Source organism: Nicotiana attenuata, unplaced genomic scaffold (assembly GCF_001879085.1).
Source record: "Nicotiana attenuata strain UT unplaced genomic scaffold, NIATTr2, whole genome shotgun sequence".
Taxonomy (NCBI): domain Eukaryota; kingdom Viridiplantae; phylum Streptophyta; class Magnoliopsida; order Solanales; family Solanaceae; genus Nicotiana; species Nicotiana attenuata.
Genome location: NW_017674774.1, coordinates 76,367 through 83,006, shown reverse-complemented (window position 1 = coordinate 83,006; position 6,640 = coordinate 76,367). Strand labels below are relative to the sequence as shown.

At 36.7% G+C, this 6,640-nt stretch overlaps 1 pseudogene; it reads left to right on the top strand.

Annotated features, from left to right (window-relative positions):
- Positions 1-840: 840 nt before the first annotated feature.
- Positions 841-2,795, top strand: LOC109219259 (annotated as a pseudogene).
- The last annotated feature ends 3,845 nt before the right edge of the window (positions 2,796-6,640 follow it).

Here is a 6,640-nt window from a genome sequence, read left to right as displayed (position 1 = left end):
ACTGGAGATCTTTCAGAAGCATGTGTTAATATGTGCATCTTTCTATATACTTGACCAGTCTAGTCAGCATCTTGATAGTAGTGCGTTGTTTTTCCAGATGGATGTTGCTTGTGGAAAATATGGAGCTGCAAAAGGAATGGGTCCAGGAAAAGGGTACGATTTGCTTTGTCTCTGCTCTGGAAACTATAAGGTTTGGACATCACTGTTGCCTCTTTAGCACTGAATGACACGTATAGAATTCTGATAAGTGGTTGAGGGAAATTTTTTGTAAGCATAACAGGGTTTGGAAGTGATTCTTTTTTTCCTGGTGTTAGATGTCTAGCTTAGTTATATCTCGAAGCGTGAGGTTATGATAGTTAATGATGCAAGAAATTGGAACGAGAAGAAATGCGAAGTTGCTTGTACTTTAAAGGAACTAATTACAAGTTACACCATCGTGACATGCTCTAAGTCAATCTTTTATTCATATGCAAAGTTGGTAATAAAATTATCCTAGTGATTTCATATATTTGTTAAAATAGATATTGCATTTGCTGGACGCAAGTTTCTTTGGTTGCTTTTCTATGGCTTTCATACTGCTATCTGAATTTCATTTATGGCTTTGCACTCTGGTATATGTAAATGCAGTTATGCCAGTTAAACTACGCACGAAGGCGTAATTAATTTGGATTACTTGAACTTTATTCATAAATAGGACAACCTATTATTTGACAAACTACTGATTTTTAAATTTTTCACATAATACCTTATCTATATAAGTATACAATGAATTATAGCCACAGGCAATGCATGTAGTCCAGGTATTAAGACTATCAAAAAAATAAGCATTAAGTCCAAACCATGGCCGCAAACCTTTCAGATGACAACGTGCTGTATGAAATAGTTGCTCCACTGTTGGATATCATGGGGAAGGTCTCATTCTGCCCTTCACTGAGTGTTGCGACTCTTTCCACCACCTAATATTTTCTTCCTTTATCTCAGTCAAGATTTTACCTTGGTGAAGTTGGATATCGAGCTGCAATGAAGCTTGTGGTCAATATGGTTACGGGAAGGTTCTATTGTTGAATTCTTTCTCATCTCTTCATAGTTTTGTTCTTTCTAACTAAAGCAAATGTCAACCTTTCTTTCACAAAAAAATTTGCAGTATGATGGCTTCCTTTTCTGAAGGATCAGTACTTAGCGAGAAAGTTGGACTTGATCCAAGTGTATTAGTGGAGGTACTTCCTGATAAAACAAATAGCTTACTTTTGAGGCTGGCCCCTTGTGAATATGTTTCTTGCATCACTTTATCTTCTTGATGGTCAATAAATTACTTTGCGCAATCTCCTGTTCATTGCCTAGTCACAAATAACTCGTCTAACGATGAGAACAATATAACTAGAAACATGTTTTGTGCTCTTTAGGGTTTCTGAACTGGATTTTGGTAGGATTGACAATGTTGATAATTTCCCAAAGTATTATCTTTTTAGATTTTCGAGGAAGATTGGTATTCCATGTCGATTGAAGTTGCTGCGACTTTACCTTTATTAGGATACGATTAGGCCAACCATAAATATAAAAAAGAAAAAGAAAAAGAAAAAGAAAAAGAAAAAGAGAGGTTATGTCCTTGACCATGCTATTTGCTGAAACATATACTTAAAGGATGTTGAGCAGCATCTGTGAGGCTGTTGAGTATGGAAAAGTTATAGAGATGGTTACTTAGTGAAATGACTGAACTGGCTTAAAAATAGCTCCATGAGTTTCGGGACAATGCATGATGTGAAAATTACTTAAAATCGATAATTGTCCACAAGTAAAAGTAATATTTGAGAACATATACGTGAACTCTTAATTGACTTTCTGATATGAAATCTGCTCATCGTCGTTTGAATTTCAAGTACGTACAGAATGCAGGGGTAAAAAGTTTCCGACTTTCTTTTTGCCTCTTTGATGCAAGGAGAACTTCATCCTCTCAATAATGACTTATTCAAGGGATTTCCTAGTATAAGATGCTCAGAAGGTGCATTGAACTTAGAAATATGTCTAATATCTGTTACTAATTTTGCACCATGCATATGTGATCTCGCAGGGTGCTATTAGTGCTCCAATGTATGCTACGAAAGGACCTTCAATGGTTAAATCTTTGTATCCGACAATGTTTCCTTTGAAGCATTAGTAAAAGGTTTTCTAACATTCCAAGACTACCTCCTGTATGCAAACCTAAAGTTATCTTCTAACCAAAAAAAATATGCTTGTCTCAGGGCCTTCGTCTAGCTCTGGGTTTGGCTGAATCTGTTTCACAACCCACTCCAATTGCTGCTGCAACTAATGAACTTTACAAGGTTGCAAAATCTCATGGTCTCAGTGACCAGGACTTCTCTGCAGTAATTGAAGCATTGAAAGTGAAATTGCAATGCGAAACATAAAAACAGGCTTTCCTGGTGACCTACGTTATTTTCCTTCACAGTCACAAAGCTTGGGTGCAATATGTCCACCATTATACAGGTAGATCTTTAGCTTCACAACTAATGATTTCATTGTTAACCCTCTTTTAAGGGACTACTATATTTTGTTTAGGAGAGTGAAATGGGACTACTATATTTTGTTTATTGTACTCATTAGTCAATTTTTATTTATATGTGACTGAAAATATGCAAAACATGGTGCTACTATATGCTATCATAGCCTTTGTTCTTCTAGACGAACGATTACAGTTTAGTTTCTCTCTAATTATTAATTTTTTTATATATGTAGGAGAAAGCGGGTGATGCAATTGGAAATGGTATCAGAAAGTCAATTTGATCTTTAGTGTGAATGCAAATAATTTTTGGGATATTAAGATGTCTAATATTCATGATACTATATGAATACACTCACTTTTGAAAAGTTTATTGTTAATGGGCATTTTGACACACTATTTTATTAGTATGTATACTCATTTGAATTATTATTTTTGGTATTTATTAGCTAATTTAGTTCTTTATATCATCAAAATATATGATAATAATGCATATGCTTGAAATAATTGTAATTACATGCTATATGTAAAATGTAAATTTTTAAAAAAAAATAAAAATAAATTGTATAGCCTAGCCAAAATTGTCACGCTCTAAAAGTGTGGCTATATATCTGTACGTCTACCATGTATATAAGCAAAGACCACGTTTTCTAGGGGTTTCTTTAGAAGCCACGGTTAACAAGTGTGGCCTAAAAGGTAACAAAGGCCACACCTTTTGTGTGTAGCTGTAGGGTATAAAAGCGTTGCCATATGGGGTGTAACAAGCGTTGTCTTAATTAACTAATAGGCCACGCTTTTAAGCGTGGCTGGTAAGGCAACATTTAAAAAGCGTGCCCTTAGGTCAAAGGTTACGCTTCTTTTGGCCACCCCCAGAAAAGTGTTGCCTAAAGTCGAAAAGTGTGGCCTTTGACCAAAGGCCACACCTTTTGCTAGTTTAGGCCACACCTTTTTGGGGTAGTCAAAGGGCTAAAATGTTGTAGTGTGAGTCTTTAATCCTAAACACAATGAAATTTATTAACACTAAGTCCAACATGACATATAAACCATAAAGTAGAAACCCTAAATAGGCACTATTAAATGTTGAACCTCAACTGCACTATACAGCTATTTTATGATCAAACGGTACCGATTACATGTCAAGTGCCCATGATTGTTTTCTCCAACATTAGTCAAAATAATGAAGAAACACCATTTCCTTATCATCTCTTTACCAGCACAAGGCCACATAAATCCCACTCTCCAGCTTGCCAAAAACCTCGCACGCGCCGGTGCTCGTTGCACCTTCGTCAAAACCGTCCACGGCTTCCGCAAAATGAACAATTCTATAAACTGGAATTTAAAATTTGTTCACCACCAATAACGGAATTTACAGCTCTATAACTGAAATTGAGGCCTCATTTCCAATAGAATTACAGGAATTGCCACTATTTTCTCGTGATGATATTCCTACGTTCCTGTTACAAGGTGATTCAGCCCTTTCTTTTATGATCCCTGTAATGAGAGAACACATAAAAATTCTCGAAAATAATCCAAATCCTCGTGTTTTAATCAACGCGTTCGGCGAGTTAGAAGAGAAATTACTGAAGATATTGTAGAAAATTGGGTAAGTTCAATTGGTCCTTTGATTCCTTCAGCTTTTTGTTATGGAAATGATGTAAACGACAAGTCTTTCGGGTGCGAACTGTTTGATAAAACTGAAAATTATTCGCAGTGGTTGGATTCAAAAGCTGAGGGTTCAGTTGTTTATATATCATTTGGGGGTTTAGCTGTGTTATTGGAAAGTGAAAGGCCATTTTTATGGGTAATTAGATCAAGCAATGAAGATGACAAGATCAAGAATGAAAATTATGGCTTGAATGGAAAAGGGATGATTGTCCCTTGGTGTTCACAAATGGAGATACTAATTTTAACATAAAATTATTTTTGTCATATTAAAGTATCAGTGTTTTATATACTATAAGGGGTAGTTTGGTACTCGGAATAAGGTGGAATAAAGTGTAATACTAAGTTTATACTATGTTTAATAGACATTACGTCAACCAAACATAATATAAATATAATCCTAAATTTAATCTTGGATATCCCATTTTGTACCACCTTATTTCATCAAATTTTGGTATTATTTTATCCCACACTTCATTGGGATAAATTAGCCTAGGGATTATAATCCCGGGACTATATTCTGGTGTAATTTAGTCCGCGTACCAAACGATATCTAACAGTAAATTTTATCCGCTATAATAGTAAGTTACCTTGATAAGTAAATTTATCATTATAATGAATAAAGTTTAACGACGTTACTATTACTGTGGGGAAGTTCGGTTATTTTAATGAGTAAAAGATTATTTCGCAACTTTACTGTTATAACGAATTAAGTTTAATGACTTTAACGTGACACAAAATATTTGTAGGTTTATTGTTATACTCCGTTTGTCCTAATTTATGGGACAGTATTCGAATTTCGAGAGTCAAATGAATTACAATTTTACCATAGTTTTTTCATATACCTTTTAGATATTTTAAAATTTTAATTAATGTGACTTATACTACTTTTTACATAGTTTTTAAATATGTAAATAATATTTTGAGCTTGGTATATCTTCCTCAATGTCCGATCCTAGCCCGACCTCATTCAATGATGCTGGGTTTAGCCATTCTACAAATCCATGATATAAGGACTTTGATCTGAGATGTGTCGGAATGATTGGTGGATATTTGATATAGTTATTGGTATGGTATGATATTACACAATTACAGTTTGTAGTTTTTGCTTCTGTAGATTTACTCGACGGTTGTTGTGTGTTCGGTGATACTTTAATTAGTTAAAGAAATTACTGACTACCTCTAATTCTGCCCTTTTCTTTTCCACTCATTTTGGTTAGCGCTGATAGAACCAACATTGTTTCTTTTGTCTTGATGTTGCAGTTATTTTTATATAAACCATGCACTATAATGAAATCAGACTGGCCAGCTGGTGCTGCTAGATTTGCTGGTGCTGCTGGATTTGTCCCTATCAGTATATCAAATGGAAAGTCCCCAGTGGTTGCTATCTTGGTCACCTCTATACTCAGTCTGTCTACTGATTTCTTGGATGTTTGGGATTTCTTCATCTTCTTTACCTGCTTTCTAAGCTCCTCAATCACTGCTCCATGTGCTAGAAAAGTGTACATGAATGTCTACTGGTTCTCCAAAATCTTCTTCACTATATTATCCACTGTTGGAGAAATATTTGGTGCAAGGGTGGATGACTATGCTTCAACAGCACTGAATATGTCAGTCCGTTTTGCTATTGCTATCTGCAACGAGTTATTGAGGCTCGCTAGTGTCTAGGAGACACGCAACATAGATAATGGCTGAGTAGGCCTGGGCACCGGCTTCAAAGCCGATGCGGAAGGCACTGATGCTGAAAGACCTGAAGAAGGAGGTGGTGGCATAGCTGGTGCAGCATCAGAATGATCTGCGGAAGTAGATGGCAGGTCAACTGTCTCAGCCTCTACCCTGGCGAGCTCATCAGACTGGCCTGCAGTAGTAGAGGGTTGACCCTTTTTATTTGGGTTTCCACCACCTATCAAAGAATACCATGAGAAGGGCTTTTTCGCCCGCACTTTGGTATAAAAATTCCTCGGCTCCACACCCGCATCCGTAAGGTACTGAGTGATAGTGTTGGGATACGGATAGGAGGTGTCACCTTGCCTGGCGAATACAAACATGTTGGCTGACATAACAACACCCATACTGATTGGGTACCCGGCCATAATAGATGCGACTAGCACTGTCCGCTAAATTTTAATATCTGTTTCATTTTGGCACGAATCTTGTCTACTACACATGAATGTCTGCCATCCTTTTGCCTCAAAGATTAGGGTTTTCCACTGAATAGGAACCCTTGATGTGATCCACAGTCGTGGTGGTTCCGAAGCTGCCAGAATCTCAACTAGCCATGGGCGAGCTGCATCGCCCATAGCCAGCTATTCCATGTATTGCACCGGCTCAACATCCTCCAGCCCTAAGTATATGTTCAAGGTGCTCTGGTCAAACCTCACTTTTAGAGTGAGAGAAAGAGTTCTAGAGGGAGGAAGCGATCTACCTGCCGAGTCGGTTTAAAATGTCAAAGTTTAACATGAATTGCTACAACCGAGATAC